Raw genomic sequence first — 18,880 nt, 5'->3', positions numbered from 1 at the left:
ACTGTATGATTCTTGGAATACAGTAACCATTTAGATGGGCCTATTATATTTAGGCCTGTGCTTTTCACTTTTTGTGTTGTTTATAGCCAAATCTGATTTGTAGTCTAGATTGTGTGCCTGCAAACTTTGTGTGACAATTGGACACTCAAATTTGACACTATTTTATTAAAAATGATAAATTACCATTTATTTTGCATTATTTTTTATTATGATATCACATTAATGCTGTATTGTATTTGTACTTAAATGTATGAGTGAGGTAAAATAATTTTAAATGAACATAAGACTGTGTATAAAATGTAATTTAAAATCAGGAAGATGTAAAGTGAATATGATGCTGGGGTGCCTAATTTCGTATTAAGAGTTACAACTTTGTTAAAATTTACATTTCATTTTTATAAAATTAAAAGAAATGTGTAGGTATTTTTTTATGGAAAGTGTTTACACCTTATAAGCTGTTAGGAACATTAAATGAGCCCTACAATATGGAGGATGTACAAGTTGAAGAATCAAAAGATAAAGAGCCCATCAATACTGTCTATATAGAAAAACAATGAATTTCCTCTTATTTGAAGTACCACTTTAATATACCTAAGTAGACAACGTTTACATAATATAATTTGAAAAGGTAAAAGTTGAGAAAGAAAATGTACTTAAAACTCAGGAACCTGTTTAGTACCCTTCATAGAAATCAAGTGAAGGTTTATTATACCCAATAACCAGGATACCCTTGATGATAACAAAATAGTCTGTAGCAATTAATCAATACATTTTTTCATTGTTTTACTATCTCATTTCCGGGTGGCAATCTAAACACAACAAAGTCTGAAAATTGGCTATATCCTCAATATTAATATTAAATCGTGTTTAGATGAGCAGTGCTATAAATGCCTGTGCACAAAAACAATTTTGTAGAATATTTACCAAAGTGATTACTTACAGTGTACATATAGTCAGAATTTGTTGATGAATTGATCTGCGTCATACTGTACATGTCCTGCATTGAATTAATAAATTTACATTTTGTGGAGAAAGAAAATATCATTTTTTTTTTACACTTTTATTTTCCTCCTTTATTATTCAGGCATTATTAATATTGCTTAATTTCTTTAATTTAACCTTCAAAATGCATGGATACCGCCATTAGTAGGGCTGGGTTCCATAAACTAAACGGGGAGGTGTTTCCTTCCCTAAAAATAAATATCCTAGAAAACATATTTCCTTTTCTTACAAATCTGAATCATTTATAGAGAGTAAAAACTGTTATTCTACCTATGTTGTCAATTAATTTTTATCTTGTTGTAATTGTGTGTAAAACATAAAACACTTTTATGTTTATCTGACACAGTAATATGGTAAAACATATACTAATAATTATTAGTTTAATACATATTACAATTATGTTTAGGCCAGTGGAAATGCATTGTTTGGTTCTCTTCAGCACCTCTCAAAATGTTGGTGCTTTATTTTCTTATTTTATCTTCAGATTCAATAGTCTTGTGTGCAACTTAAGATTAAGGTCACAAGTATAGCCTAACCAGTTATGCTCTGTATAGCCAGGCCTACATTTTTAGCAGCCATGGTTTGTGATTTAAATACAGTATATCAACATAAACAATTAAATATATCGCCAGTTTCATTTTTTAGGTCTCAGTTTATTTCGAACAAAAAAAACAAGGATGAAAGATGAGATTGTTACGATGTTGAATAGATTTTCACATGAACCATGGCTTCATTACCTAAATAGTTTTTTGTTTTTATATTAAAATACTGTATCTTAATTTCTATTTTATTTCTATTTAAATGAATTAATATCAAATTTAATTGTAAATATTTATGTCTATAATTATTGTTTGTGTGTGTAAATGACTGTACTGTGTACATATAAAACACATACCAGTAAATATTAACCTAACTGAAAATATTTATATTCATAAATATTAAAAAAAGAAATTATTAATTACTTATGACTTTCTTTCATTTAATTATGATTATGTTTTCCGCTGTTTATTTTTCTTGCAGGGAATTATGAATGAAAACAAACTATTTAAAACTTATTTAGCAGTATTTGTGAATTTAAAAGCGAAACACATATCCTCTTATGAATCTTAAGGGAATTAAATTGTTTAAATTTAGTTAAGAAAACCTAATAATAGCAATATACTACTTTAATTTTAAGATAAACAGTTTCCCTTCTGGATATTTATTAATTACAAGATTCTGTAATGGGTTCTCTAGAATCAGGATGTTGTGAATTAATAGATTTTAAATCGATTCCGTTGAAATGTTACAAATCTATAAATATAAACCTTTCCTACAGACAGGACTTTATTTTCTAACCTCATTTACTAGTCTAGTTAAATAGTTTCTGTTTTCTACACAAACATCTATTTAAATAGAAATTATATCATCCTGTTTACTATGAGAAGCATTTGCATTATTATTGTTTTAGCAAGTCTGAAATTATTTTCAGCATGCCCAGAATACCATACAAACAAAAATACTGTAACAAAAATATTGTAGTATTATTATAACACAGAATTCAACTCAATAAAACTTGTATAATATGCTGAATTTGTGTTGTTTTTCCCCTGAATTACTTGTTGGTATAGGTCATGCTAAATGTTTTGTTTATCATGCATAACAAAAAAAGACTTTCCTGTTTTTCATGTTTCCTTGTTTTGTCCCCCAACAACATGAAAAATGAAGATTAATTAAATCAGACTTTGAATATATTATTTTGTAGTTGTAATAAAGTTAATCACTTCAATAGAAAAAAAAAACAGAAAAAAATAATGTTTTCACTTATAAAATAACATGATAAATGGTTAAATTCAACCAAAAATCCATTGGCTGGCAGCCAATTTGACCATTTTTTGCTTTAAATTCCATTTTTTTCAGGTAAATAATTTTTTTTTCGATCCAAATTTTGGTCGAAGTCAATAACTATTATGTGACATTAACATGGCATATTCAAAAACAAAAATTTAAGAAAATTATTTTTCAGGGGAGCAATACATCTTTAAAATTGCCAACTGATGTTTAGTACATGCATTATTTTTATCCTAAAAGAGAAAATAATATCTTATATGCATTTAGGTAATGATGATAAATTATGATTCATAATTGAAAAATAAATAATTAATAAATTATAACTACTGTATTTTTACATTAAAACACGGAAGTTTTGAGCATGTGTGTCTATTTTATAAATAAATAAATAAAATTTAAATAATTAGAATAAAGAAATTATAAAATAAAATTAAAGTATAATTAATTCGTATACAATGATATTTTTAAACCAATAGGCTCTAGTCAAACTATAAAATTCCTGACTGGTTGTGCATTTTATTTAAATTTATTTATATTGTGAATGCATGCCTAACGTTTTTATTCGCCCAATTAAATTTGCCTAGAAAATAGTTAAATAGGGTCAATCACTCTCTAAACAGATGAAAATAAGATGTAAAATTAACCACTAGAATAAATTAAAATTATATTACATGAATATATAATTATTATTTGTATCTTTGTGGTTGTAAATATTATTGAAATTATTGAAACTGTTGTTGAAATCTAAACAGCATCTGTATCACCTGCGTTTTTAGATTATATAAGTTTACAAATAATCTTTGCTTTTACTGGACTTGATTGGTTATAATAGAATAGATTGCATATTGTGGCTAATTTTTTCCAAAACCTTGACGCCTATCTCTACTTTTGTTTGAATTTATTTAGAATATATTGGGTACAAATGATATTTTTAGTTAGCCAATCATAAAGCAGAACATTATATTTTTTTTCTTTCCATATTTTACATATTTATACAAGATTTTGAAACCATGGTTAGAGAATTCATAGGAATGAAAAGCAAAACATTGTATATAATTTTTCAATGTGAAATAATTCAAAATACTGACATCATTTTTTAATACATTTTATTATTTATTCCAAATCATTTCACAAAGCGAAATATATAAATCATAGACAAAGTGATATTATGCCAGGCTGTAAAATTATATTGAGGACGGTTTTCAAAATAATGATACAATAACTATTTCACACAAAATTGAATTAAACCTTTTTACTAGCAATTTCAAAGGGATATATAATTATTAATTATTTGATGAAAATACTGTTATTAAAAATAGAAACAGCATTTACAGTATAAACAACAACAACACAAGTAAACAATATTGAAAATAAATCATAAATTGGGAAGAAAATATGTCTAATTGAATTATATGCACATCAACAGTATAGTTCTCATTAGTTTCATTTTTAATATTGTAAAATTATTAGTTTTAAAAGAAAAGTTCAACAAAATAAATTAAAAAATTAATCTCTAAATCCTGCCTATACTTGTTTATGTATTATTTTTTTAGCTATATATTTAGAAATATTAATGAAATTGGAAATAAAATCACCATTTGAATTTTGATGAGAAAAACCATTTAGTTTCCATAAATAGTCATGAAATACTAGGTTTGTTGCTTGTAGTATGAGCAAAATGTTACATATTTATTATGCGCAAAAAATTAATGTTGATTTGTGAACAATTTATGATAGGGTTACATTCATCAGATTGCTGATCAGCTTCCAGTTGTGTAACCAGCAACGAACTGTCCCAATTTCTAGTGCCTTCGTGCAAAGCAAAGAGGTGAACGATCTGGTATTGTAGAACTAGGACGAGAATCCACACTGTTTCACTTAACTGCTATTTTTAACGCTCTCTGGAGGCTGTGATAGGAGTCAAATAAGTACGAACTGCCAAATGTAAGCAGAGTGACCTTGAGCCCATTTACACCATCCAATCACAGTAAAGCTTTTTACCATTGCGTGACCCATTTCTATTAGTGATGTCAAGCCTACAGCAGTTTTCCTGGAGTATGTATTAATGTGTTTATTTTGTCTGTGGATGCTTCGGTCAATTCCAGTTCGGTCTCTAACCTTGTCCAAGGCCAGCCTATTTCCAACTATTGATCCTTTTTCAGTTCCTACTAGACTATTTTTGACCTAATTTTGAGTGGTCTTTGTTCAAAGAGTTTATAAGGGGAAATGAAAAAGTGGTGTTTACATTACATACCTCTCTAACAAAAAAAAAGTGTGCTCAAAATCATTGTTATAATTGTCACGTTCTAGTCCTATTTGATTGTGATAATGTAAACAACTATTATATTTAAAACAGCCTCCTTAACAAGTGTATTTGAATCATATGTCTACTTAACTAAATATTTATTTATCAACTTGATATTAAAATATAAATAATGATAGTTGGACCATGGAGCTATAAATCTTCCATGACATTTCTCAGTGATATTACAGTACTCATAATAATTTTAATTTTCCAAAAGAACATAAATGAGTATAAATTAGTGATTATTATAGCTAAATTTTGAATATGTAAAATGTATAAATTATGTAATTAAATGTCCTCTATGAATTTATTCGTACATAAATTAAAATTTTAAACCTTCGATAATATTAGGGATATTAAAATTAGATTTGTAGCATATATAGAGAAAACTTTAAACTGCCCATTGATAATATGAAATAAACAATTATAACACTTTGATAAGTTATTTAAAAAAATACTGTACTGAATTTATATTATAAATAATAGAGTAGAAAAGAAAGATTGATATTATTTATATCCTCATGTGCAAATATTTTTTTATATATTCTAAGAATTTTGTTTTGTCTCTTTGTAGATTTAGATTTTCTGTTGTGAATCCTTTTGCCTATGTGAGTGCTGCAGGAAGTTCTCTAGTGCACTTTCCTCATTGCTTGGTAGATTTTGACTTGTGTACTTGACCTGTTGTGGAGTTCCCTATAGATTTGATGGGGACTACAAACAGAGTTGATTAAAGCAACATCAGGGTTAACCTGGGCCTCCAGTGAGCTATTAATTGTGTTAGACTTAATGGTCGGCCAATGGCCTATACCCCTGGAGAGAGCAACCTTGGTTAGGGCCTTGCTCTGCTTTGTCTACTGTATGCATATTAGGAAGATGAGCAGAGGATGAACATTTAAAATAACATTAAAACATGTTGAGAGAAACATTTCCATTTCTCCAAAATGTAAATAATTTCTATACAGTACATACATAAGGTGTTGATATGATTTGATGTGTTTATACTTGCCAAACAAAATAATTGTCAATATTTACAAAGCAATTATATAAAACCTGAAAAGTACAACCAACCTTTATAACCTTTAACCTCCACGCTCCTAAACATATAATATATATTTTTTAATAATAAATATTTCTGATTTCCACAAATTCTCGCTTTTTAATAAATTATTTATTATCGTACATTCTCATCAAATTTTAATGACTTTCTCATAAATAATAATTATAATTGATTGATGTTTTGTTAATAATTATTTAAGCAAATTTTAGCTGCCTGAAACTAGAACATTTCTAGGTTAAGCAAATACGACAATCGAAATAGGTCGTTCGATTTGTATTTCTGAAATTTGCATTTCGCATCTACGCATTTGAATGCATAACAAATGACATATTAACTACACTAAATTCACATTTGAAATAATTATTGTACAAGGTCATTCTAAAAGTCTGTTGTTCAATTAATCTTGGCAAATAGAAAAATATTTTAAGAAAATGAATCTTATTTTATTCTATTATTTTCTGTATCCATCTTTTATAGGATTGTTTCTGCTAAATGCTGAATAAACTGTAATGACAAAATTACCACATTTCATTTTGTCCTCCCATAATGGTTTGGGAGTCAGAGAATCAACTATTAGTATTATGTCAACTCAATGCGGAAAAATGGTCAAGATGTTACTCTAGTTGACTCAATAGAGGTCAACCAAATAATCAATATTTTGCATAGAATAGCATCAAGTTGAATGGCATTAACAGGTTAAAATGGCATTTACATACCTAATCGATTGGTTTTTAAAAATTTCATCAGAGATGTTCACAGTTGGTCTTGAGATTTCTTTTTTTCGTAAAAAAAAAATGAAAAAATACAAATAATTAATGTTTATGAGTGTAATAGTACGAACAATGGCATGAGTTGAATGTTGAAAGGTTATATTTCAACAAAGCCATTATTTACTAAGCCGGGGAGGGCCCAGACTGGTTTCCAATATCCCCACCCATGGAGCTCCAACTATAGTGCTCACTGCTGGTGTTGAATATAATGATTAAAAAATGAATTTGTACCAGTTCATACATACAATAGACATGTACTCAAGTCATATATCTATTTTATCATACAGACATTTTGAAGATGACACTTTGATTGATAATCCAATTACTAAGTAAAATAAATGTGTCTGCAATTTCTCTACATTAATTTAAACTTTTGATTCCTTGTTCTAGACAATTTTATCTAATTGATGAGTTTTATTTATAGACAAAGGGAAAGTTTTTAAGTAATCTTTTTTTTTTATGTTTGTAATGAATTTGTCTTGTTTTATCATGGAGTAAAGGTTTTATAAAGACTTCACATCACACATGCATTCAGCAAATTGTGTTAATATGTTGGCCAAAGTTCTTATATATATATACTGTATATATATATATATAAATCCAAAGGATTGTGAATGCTGTGGGTATCAGTAGCTGGATCTCAATGGAGATACAAAAAAAAAGCGAAAAGCTAAATCAAAACAATAAAGTAAAACAGCCAGAAAAGTTAGCAGAGCTAGCCCTTCACGATGAAGGGATAGTGTTGCCCGAAAGCTCTGCTAACTTTTCTGGCTCTATATATATCGTTTCAAATTAATTAATTAAATTTCAGTATATCACCGGGCGGTTTAGAATTAATGTTCTTTGCCTGATTTGTTTATATATATAAAAGTATCTCTTCGGAGATCCCGCCTCGTGAATAAAAATACTGTAAGATGAGGGCGTATCAATTTGATCTCTGGTGCGCGTGCGTACAACTGAGGACTAGTGCTGTTCCGCCGTACCACGCCGAGAATGTTAAAGAGTCGCTATCCAATCGAGTTCGAACAATACCATGAAAGCCCCAGTGGTCTAATGGTTAGGACATCTGCATATCAAGCAGGCGGTCCGAATTCGAGTCTCGGTTGGGGCGACTTTTTCTCATTCTCATAGATTTCCTCATCTTTATCGTTTCAAATTAATTAATTAAATTTCAGTATATCATCGGGCGGTTTAGAATTAATGTTCTTTGCCTGATTTGTTTATATATATATATCACTTGCACTGATGAAGGGCTAGTGTTGCCCGAAAGCTCTGCTCACTTTTCTGGCTGTTTACTTTATCGTTTTAATTTAAAATGTATCTCCATTGAGATCCAGCCACTGATACCCACAGCATTGTCATTTTTTTCAGTAATTTGCCTCTGGATTTATATATATATATAAAGTTCTCATATATATATATATATATATATATATATATGAGAACTTTAGCCAATATAGTAGCACAATTTTATAACACTGTATATTGAAAACTTAATATTATAAGGTACAATCAACTTTTAAACATAGAATTACCTTATTCATAAATTGTGAATACGTCTCAATTTGACCAATGTCTGGCATGCATATCTACGCAGTCAACTTTTAAGCATAATGTTAATTCGCAACTGGACCGACATGTTTCTGTAACAGTTTTCTTCCAGGTTTTTAAAAACCAATCAATAGAAGATGCTATAACATTAAACCTAATTTATAGTAGAAAAGAGATGAGCAGTAGAAATGTTTTAACTTAAAAGCTTAAAACACTGAGCGACATACTGTTAAGAGATGTAGCCAAAGACCATAAGCAATGGTTGACTCACCTTCGTGTTGGACAGATGATGTTTGTCATACATGAACTAACAGACTCTGTACCCATAATAATAATATGGATTTACAGTGTTGGGAAGTTTATATATATATAACATTATTATGAAATAAAAACGCAGATTAACATGCATCTTCCAGCAGAAGTTACTATATTTACTGACAATGAAGATTGTTTTATTTAGTTTAATTTTTGTCTTTAACACTTTGACTGCCAGAGGTTTTTCCAGTTAGAAACTGCCACCGCCAGCGTTTTTAGCCCAATTCGGTGTTTTTATTAAAGCTGATTGAAACTATGTATGTGATCTGATTTATATGTAATTTAGACTAAAATAATCATAAAGATTTTAGCTTTAGGCGTGTGCGCCCAGAATATTTCTATTTCTATTCGATTAAGTGTATTAATGTTATATGTTTGTTACAACTCTTTATATAACTTGTATATAATTTCAGTTTATTCGATATATTGATCTGGTACGCATGTATTAATTTAATGTTATAGTAAATAGTAAATATGTTAATGTAGTTATTCAGTATATTTTAATAGGGGCAGCCTTAAGTAAATGATTGTATTAAGCTATACCAATACCCTAACATATACTTGGTAGAGGGTGGCTGCCCCAGTATTACAATGGTACCAAGAACGATTTTCAAATCGCAATATGTAAATCGTAATAGTAAAATAAAAGTAACCCACTTTTTTAGTTTTTCGTAGTTTCGCGCAAGAAAGTCGACATATTCACGATTTGTGTAAGACATCACAATATGAAAATATCGCCTGATGAGATCAACAAACAATCAAAAAGTTACTTACACGGCACCGATAGGCCTATAAAAACAAATTATCACTATCGAAAAATGTATTACATTTTATAAATCATAAATCTTACATCAATGTTTCGCCAAAATCCACATAGTAAAGACACCAGGCCTAGTTAACCAGGCCTAAAGTTGGTCCGGAACCGTTTTACCACTAGGCCTAGGCTAGCCTCTAGTACTACTAGGTAGCCTAGTAAACTGATGATAATATCCATACCATTTCTAAACAAGTTTGTTGCGTGAAACTCGGTCACTTACAGTGAAACACCAAAACAATTAGAGTATACATACAATAATAAAATTAAAGACTTCATATTGAAAATGACTCCATTATTTTTTATTCAGATAACAAACAAACATGCCAATCCACAAAAACCTTTGTAATGCTTCGGCGGCATACAGTAGCTAGCGCGCGACCGATACACAATGCGCCAAGCCATCGCTCTACGCGCTACTGTGATGCGTGGTGTATGTTATTTCGACAGGTACCATTTTGACAGTTGTTCGTAACCAGATTAGTTACTTTCAAATAGTAAAATATTAACGGTCCAGACCGAATATAGTGTCCATATTTATAGTATATACCAATAATTAACCTATGTACCGGATTTCGTAAAAAAACGCGAAACACGAAGATCTTCATGTTTGGCAGTCAAGCGTTGTGTTTCCAAACACAAAGATCCTCGTGTTTGGCAGTCAAAGTGTTAAGGAAAATCTAAAACCAAAGCTGTTAAACCTATTAATTAAAAAGCCCATGTGGAAAACCTATGCTTTTATGCCTCAAATCTACCAACTGTCCCCATTTGCAATGCCTCAAACATCCAACCCATGTTCATTTAGCATTTTTGACCTACTTCCAAAATCATGATGACTGCCCTGCCTTGTTAAATAGAACATTAAATCTTTCAACTCATGATATATTCTCACCATTCCACTCATAAACATTCATTATTTGTATACCTCACCTACTATTCTAAGGTAAACTTTTATTCAATCAATCTGCTGCTTGCATTTTGAATGTCAAAGGCTAGACAGAAGACTAGGCCATCAAATGATGTGTTATAAAGGATTTAACAAATACTGTTGCACTAAAATATAGCAATGAATACTTGATTTTATGTGGAAATGAAAGAATTCTCAATTAAGAAAGTCTTTAAATAGCATCCTAAAATAGTCTACAAACATCCTCCGCCTCCACCTTATTTGTTTTCCCCTGTTGTATGATGTTGTTTGTTTTAAACTTAACTGGCTGTTAAAGTACACTCAGAGGCTAGGTATCTGACCTAATTTCAAATCCTAATTGTGTGTTCTCTAGAGACAATGTGGGCAATTAACCACTGGGAAATATTCAATGTGGATGTGATGTAGGAAACATAACAGTATGTGATAACTTGATTTTATTTTAATTGCCATATAGTGATAGTATTAATTAATTTTATTTACAAAAAACATTTACAAACCGGAGCCTAATTTTTGTTATTATCACACATTTTTTCCAATTAATTTTTAATATTTTGATGACCGGTCATGGTTGCAGACTTTCTTTTTCATATTGTTCTTATTAAACAGATTAGGAGTTTGCAGACAAGTTATTTCTGGTTATTTATAATTAACTTTAGTAAACTTCCTGTTCTGACTTTTTCCACACTATACTACTAAGCATTTGGATTATTTCCTGGAAAATATCAGGGGAATTGTATGGAAATAGTTTTTCTCTTAAGTGTCCAGTATTAAACAAGTTTCAATTCTGGAAACAAGTCAAATACCGTACATTGTTTTTGGCAGATGATCAATACAGAAAACAGCTCTGTGATACTACTTATTTACGCTGTATATGCTATATATATACTGATATTTTAAGCCTAGTTAACATAAGAGATTTACAGGGTAGCCGAAACAGGTAAGATGTAGATTTGTTTAGTTTATAAAATATCAATTATTTTGTTAAAAACTATTTTTTTAAACAATTTAAACTATTTATCATTGAAATACTAATTTTCTGTGATAAAGTACCTATGAATGGTTAAAGTACCTATGAATGGTTAAAGTACCTATGAATGGTTAAAGTACCTATGAATGGTTAAAGTACCTATGAATGGTTAAAGTACCTATGAATAGTTAAAGTTCCTTTTAATAGACCATAATTATAAGATAGTAATTTTGGGAATTGAGTTATTGCACTTTGAAGATATTGGAATTGTGAATTTAAATTTCCATTAATTTTGTTTGGCTTGTCATTAAAATGTGGTCAATTCAGGTAAGTTTTACAAAGTTTGTTTAAACTTATGATATTAACTTAAAGCAGGGCTGTAGTCACTACTAGGTTGGTCAGGTTTCGATGATGACGATTGATGATGACTTTTTAACAGAGGCCTTTGACAACTCAGTTGCTTGAACAGAGATTGTTCCCTTTTTGCGACAACTGCTGGAAAGTGTATACATTTTATACTGTTATATAGGATGATCATTTATCAGAACCTTTCTAATGGTTTTATAGGTCAATGCTCATATAAAGACTATAAATGTGAATACATATTGACAGCTACATTAAATAAACAAAGACATTCTTTTTAAATATCATTGTGAAAGTTTATTATTTCAGGAGTAGTTAATAATAACCTATATCCCCTTAGCCAGCAAAAAATAGACACATTAACAATACTGAACAGTATGCTATTACATACAGCTGACACTGACGTTACCTGATTACCAATTTTTTTTTTTTTTCGTACATTTATTATAAACATCCCCATTTTTAGGGGCTATTAAGGCCATGTTGTTAACATGGTGTACTTTTTAAATTTAAAACGATTGAAAATACTAAAACTGTACTGAAAAAAGACTTTCAAAATGTTATCTTTTTCTGAATCTTTTTTAAATAATTATAAATGTTACTTTAAATGTATTTAAGGCTAATGGCAATAGTTTATTTATAAATGTATGTTTATAATGCATTAAAGGAAAATTAACAATTTAAAAATATAATAATATACTTTCAAAAACAAGGTATTTTTGTTTTTACTTTCTAATCTTATTTTAATACAGATGTTAGTTTTTATTAATTTAATGTCTAATGCCAGTAGTGTAGTTTATTTATAAATAAATTTATATTTATAATGCAGAAAGCTTATTCAAAATTAGATAAACTCCACAAATACTTTGGACAAAATCAAAGATCAGGAATTACTCTAGTACATGGCTCCGGAGCAAACACTCATGGATCTGGGATTTTTGTAAGAAATATTTCTTGTTTAAATTCAAATTGGAAATGGTACTATAAATAGTGTATTTGGTAATTGATTTGATGTAATTTGGCCTAAAAAATTGATGTGGTCTAGCTTCTTTAAATTAGTTAAGTACGTAATTTTTTAAGCCGGAAATTTACTTTTACGATGGTTCAGCTTACACAGTGAATTGCGTACGCTTTAGTTACAGTTAATTGATGGCCATGTAAAGTTGGTAGAGACTTCCGTCTACTTCCGTGTTATCAGTCCTGGTGATGCGTGATCTACAAGCTGTAGTAGACCAGCTAGCCACGACGCAGCTTTTCAACAGAGAACTGTTGTCGTAATAGGCAGAATACTGATATAGGCAGAAAGAAAGATAGTTTGATTGTAATCCATAACTACCACTATAACAAAATCCTTTAATGCCTTTATCCCACATGTAGAGTTATAGTACAAAGAACCACTAGCAATTTACCATTGGTATATGGCCATTGACCACTAAACAGTAGATCCTATATCGATCATTGTACAACAATAGATCATATTCAGTAGGCCTACACATTTCATACTTAATGGTAATTATTTTAGCCAATGGGCTAAAAAAAAAAGGCAACAAGAATGAAAATCAGTGTGTAAACTATCAAATTAAATCGTCACACAAAGTATTTGCACAAAGTTTTTGAAAGCAGTGCTTTATAGTATGATGTGATTGGTGTACCCTTATAAAACTACAACCTTTTGGTCCCACTAGAACAACTCAAAAGTATTTGATCCAAAAACAGCAAGTAGATTGATTATGCAATCTTGAAATTGTTTTGCGTTTACATCCTTGCATTGCATAGAAACAGGTTTGCAGTGAAGTGATACTATCCATTGTTAGAAAACCAACATAAAATTTAATATAATAAGGAGTTAATATACCTGTATGTTGGGATGTATTTTCAAGCAGAATATCTGGCAGTTTGGTATCGGAAATAGTAAATTTAAGTTTTAATTAATGTCTAATGTTTTAATATCAAGTTTCTGTTAGTTATGGGTATATACAAGTCGTTAGATTGCATTAAAAAAATGTAGACCATACTACACCTTCTGAAAATTGGATTTATTTATTTTTTTACAACAGGTGATGATTTTTTTTTGTAAGTGTCTGCGTAATTACTGTTGTTGGTTTGCTGCTACCTTCTTGTCACGAAATATATGTTGTATTCTCTGCAGATATTGCTAACTTGGAAATTGCCTTAACTAGGTCACCACGACAATGAACCTCAAGGGATGATGCCATGAAATCTCTATAGAATTTCATGTTGTATTTATTGCTAGTATAAATGACTGCGCCAGTGCAAAATCTATGGGATTGTTGCCAGTGCATGTTCTTAGATAATTCTATTCTTGGCATTTAAGATGAGTTTGTGCTAACTAGACTTCATAACAAAAATAACTTTAATGAATAACCTAGTACTAGTTCCAATCAAAAAAGTAAAGTAAATTTTCATTTTAACTCTTAAATCATTATATATTATCAATGTTTGTTTACATATAAAATATATATATGTAATAAATAAAATAAATTGTATATCGATTTAAAAAATATATAAAAGCAGATTAATCAAATTCTTTATATTAATCATTATTTAAGGGTGACTCAAAACGGAAAGGCTGAAATGCATGAGACCCTCAAACAGTTACAAACAAAAAACAAGATACATATACTGGTAGTGTATGTTTCTGGTATAGTAAAAACATTAACATTTTTTTTACATACTTGACTGGATCTCAATATATAATATGAGTACCATTGTTAGTAAAAAGGTTCATCTGGATCTCTGTATAGTATTCAGATAATTTTTGTTTTGGATGATCCAAAGTCAAATAAAAATCGTAAAACTTAATTTTTACCATTTTTATTTGACTTTGGATCATCCAAAACAAAAATTATCTGAAAGAGTACCATTGTGTTTCATGAGAAGAACTTTAAATATAAGATAAGTTCAAATTAATGCTTACTGTTTTTGATAATGGATTTTTATATTTGCATCCATGAAAATAAAACATAAATAACAAATTTTGTGTACACAAATTCCTGATATAAATAGACCTAACAATAGCTGTACTTTATAGTACAGTAATAATTAATGTTGAATAAATACTGGTACTCTAATAGTGTACTCTATATTTATATATATAATAATAATACTGTATATAAAACAAGCTTGTTCTATTTAGCAAGAGTCCATTGTCTTGAGGAATTAGGTTAATTTAGATAAAGGTTGAGAATACAGTCTATGGCTGTTAAAGTACCATTTGATGTATACTGTTTAAAGGCCTACCATTACCTATTATACTATTTTCCGGTTTAAGGGTACATTCACCCATATTTCACCTTAAATATTTAGGTCATTACACAATTTCCTTCAACTAATCCAGTGGCCTTGATAGAGCTTTCATGTTGAAAGCATCAAAATAGAAAATAGGTGTTATTGCTATTTCGATCAGTCTATTGTTGTTCTACTTTATTGAATAGTTCTATATTTAGTTCAACTTTATTGTTGTTTTTTGTAGATAAAGTGGAAAACCCATTTCTGTTTTTATACTATGATTTTACTTTTTTTATTGTCATACTATAAAATTAAACATCATTGATACTGTATCTTCAAAGACATTATAACTAGGTCAAATCTTTCTCATTTTCTCTCTATCAATATATTTTATATTTTCAAGTGCAAACGAAATGAAAATCGTTTCTACCTCTATTCCCTTGTGTTTTGTATTGCGTATCTTAGTATCGGAATTCAAAAGAAAAGAAATATTATATATTATTTTTCCAAACGAAAAAAGTGATACTATAGAAATGAGAATCCATATTTCAACATCATATTTTACACATTTTTATCTCAAAATCCTTGATGCAATTCTCTTTAATAATAACTATATATCGACTGAAACATTGCTGGCACCACGTCTCTTCTATAGTTAATGGATCTTGCTTGAACGAGCAATCTGCATAAATAATGGAAGAACGAACTAGGTTAGCTAGATTTCAAGGGCATCGACCTACATATTGTTTTCTCTCAGGGTGTTTTCGTAGTTGATCGCTATTGCGATTGTAAGGTGTAGTACTTCTATGTGTTTACCAAGAGGAAACGTATCCTCACTATATCTTGATTATCGTTTTGAAAGGCTGTTACAGAGTCATTCACTTCCACTCTAATTTACTCACTTATTAAGGTTCTGCTGTATATACAAGTTTTGAGTTTATTATTAATATTAAAAATGAAGCATATGAATGCATGTAAATAAACTCATCTAATATTATTTATTAACTGTGTGCATGAAATATATTAATAATTGTTTACAATTAGAATTATAAATTATTTTAGAATATAAATCAGACATATGGGCAGATTCAGAAAGTTGAACTACAGTATAACAGCATGCCAGGCTACAACATGTTAACACATTAGAAGTACATGGTACACAGTATAACAGCATGCCAGGCTACAACATTTTAACACATTAGAAGTACATGGTACACAGTATAACAGCATGCCAGGCTACAACATTTTAACACATTAGAAGTACATGGTACACAGTATAACATCATGCCAGGCTACAACATGTTAACACATTAGAAGTACATGGTCTAAAGTTGGCCAACCAAATTGGAGTGCTGGCAAACCTTGCACGCTACTTTTCAACAAGCAGGATGTGCGTGCAAACACAGAGTATTAAATATTATGACATTCTGCGTAATGCTCAACTACAAAACACTACAACATTTTTAATGATTTACCTATAAAGATAAAAACTGAACACTACAGTGGAATATACATTTTAAAATTTGTATACATATGAAGGAAATATTTGTAAAAAAATCACCTGGTTGAATATGGTATATTATTAATATAATAATTCTTGAAAGCACAATTTTGAAACAGTAGGGTTTTGTGAAAAGTTTAATGTGTCCAGGTTGATTTAACTAAATTAATAAACAAGAAAATTAAAAATTTGAAAGTCTGTATTTTAAAAATTGACTTTAATATTATAAAATAAAATATTAAGTAATGTACACATTGCCTCTTACAGAACCTCTTGAATATTTTCCATTGATAGAAACAAGCAGACATCACTAAATATCTGATGACGCACATTTTACAAATACATTTTAGTCGAATATTCACACTATAATGAGTTATGAAAATTAATATATTCATAGGTAATAACTATTATATGATGATAATTATATTTCACTCATTAAAAGTGTGCTAACCTAGATCATGGCCTAGTTAACATCTTACTTGCATACTGGATTGAAATGATTTGTATGGCTATCTAGGACAAGCAGAATTGCAAAATATAGATTTTTATAAATTAAGTTTAACCATTGGTGAAAATATAGCTATATAGAATAACATGCAGGATTCTTTTAAATTAAATTTCTAATTGTTTAGCTATTCAATATTTCAGTGAACATTTTGGTGGTGGGGCGGGAGGTGGAGGACCAGGCAAGGGGAAGAAGGTTACCATGTCTTAATGAGTGTGAGGAAGTTGCTGGGGAGTTCTAATAATAAAGTTTATTTTTATTTTAGTATAATATTAATAATGTGATTATGGACATAGTAACCTCGAAGAAAAGGCAGGTACAGGTAGTTACTGTATACTCATGACCATTTAAATTAAAGAGAACCTCTTCAATTTAAATTGTGCGAGTTATAATTTTTTAAGTATTGTGTGTTGGCTTTCCAGTTATTATTATTACAGTATTAATAAAGTAACAATTTTTGTCTTATTTTTTCCTTGTTGAGGTAACATAGCGCCACCATTGTGACAGTCAGTGACATCAGTGTAGGATACTACAGAACTGTTCTAGAACAATTATGTATATAGGCCTAATATTGTAAAGCATAAAATTAAAATATTTATTTTTAGAATTTCCTTTTTGCTGGTTGGTGTTCTATATTTCTTCAGACAGTTAAAAGTTTAAATTGAAGAAATGCAGGACATGATAAAATAGATGCTTTCCAATCATCTATACAAGTTGCCATTTGAACTCCTTCTATTATTCAATGTCAATATCAAGATGTTTTCTTTTTAAAAGACAACCCTGATTTATCGCTTTTATGACCTGATTTATACTCTAAAGATTGTTGGCATCAACCATTTATTATGTAACTTGACTGGATTGCATAAAAAAAGGAGAGAGGTTTTTAAATGAGGAATACTATAGTAGGTACATTCCATTCCTTGTAAATATTCCGAATTCAATCAAATTTATTATATTTTTTATTCTTTGCTTTTTTTAACCATTGTGCCTGACAACATCTCTTTAAAGCATGAGCATACATATAGTACATTTTCAACTTTAACAATAACCATAATATGTAATAAAATTTTTAAAAACAGAGGCAGTTCGAAAATCAGGTGAGGGCGGTGAAGCTTAACAACATTTTGTTGGCCTTTTTTTTTTTGGCCTATTGCATGGAAAGATCACCTAACTTGTCATAGGACCAGTTCAAAATCTAGTTGACATTTTTACCTGACTTGCTTATTAATAGTACTTTGTGTAGGCATTGACTTTACAATGGCCTTTTCATGACCTTTTGATGTTTAAACACATAAATTTCAAGTTATGTTTATAGTTCTGACACCAGAATCTAGGCCTGTTTATAATGTTGTGCATGCATGTGACAAATTGGTTTCACACATAATTGTGTATACTGTATTTTGTACTAGTGCTCCTGTGCTATTACTGTACCATTTATTAGTTTGGAATTGTTTTGCTGTAAATATAGCAGAATTTACATAATATGTTAAAAGATATAGTATTTGTAATGTATACGCTTTATTATTTAAATATCATATGAATGAATTCAGCTGAACAAATGTTTTTCTCTTTTTGTATTTTTCTTTTATTATTAATGTGCATGTAAGTTTGCATAATATCCAGTAATGGAGAAAGATCAAATCCCTTTACCACCACCATCTAGACTTCAACCTACCATTAAAAAATCTTTTACGTTTCCAAGTCTGGAGCTCAAATTGATATA

General features: G+C 29.5%; 1 protein-coding gene across 2 annotated transcripts in view; it reads left to right on the top strand.

The window, feature by feature from the left end:
* The window catches only part of LOC140040775 (nuclear receptor subfamily 1 group D member 2-like), a 34,032-nt gene that overhangs the window by 311 nt on the left and 14,841 nt on the right, over positions 1-18,880 (top strand). Inside the window, exon 1 of one of the 2 annotated variants that reach the window (XM_072086945.1) lies at positions 11,375-11,509. The exons of the other annotated variant lie outside the window; for it this stretch is intronic. The gene's annotated coding sequence lies outside the window, so the exon portion shown is untranslated. Of the gene's footprint in view, positions 1-11,374; positions 11,510-18,880 lie in introns of those variants that run through there. 2 annotated transcript variants of the gene reach the window in all.

Source organism: Antedon mediterranea, chromosome 2, assembly GCF_964355755.1.
Source record: "Antedon mediterranea chromosome 2, ecAntMedi1.1, whole genome shotgun sequence".
Lineage (NCBI taxonomy): Eukaryota > Metazoa > Echinodermata > Crinoidea > Comatulida > Antedonidae > Antedon > Antedon mediterranea.
This window is presented reverse-complemented; position numbering and strand designations above follow the sequence as displayed.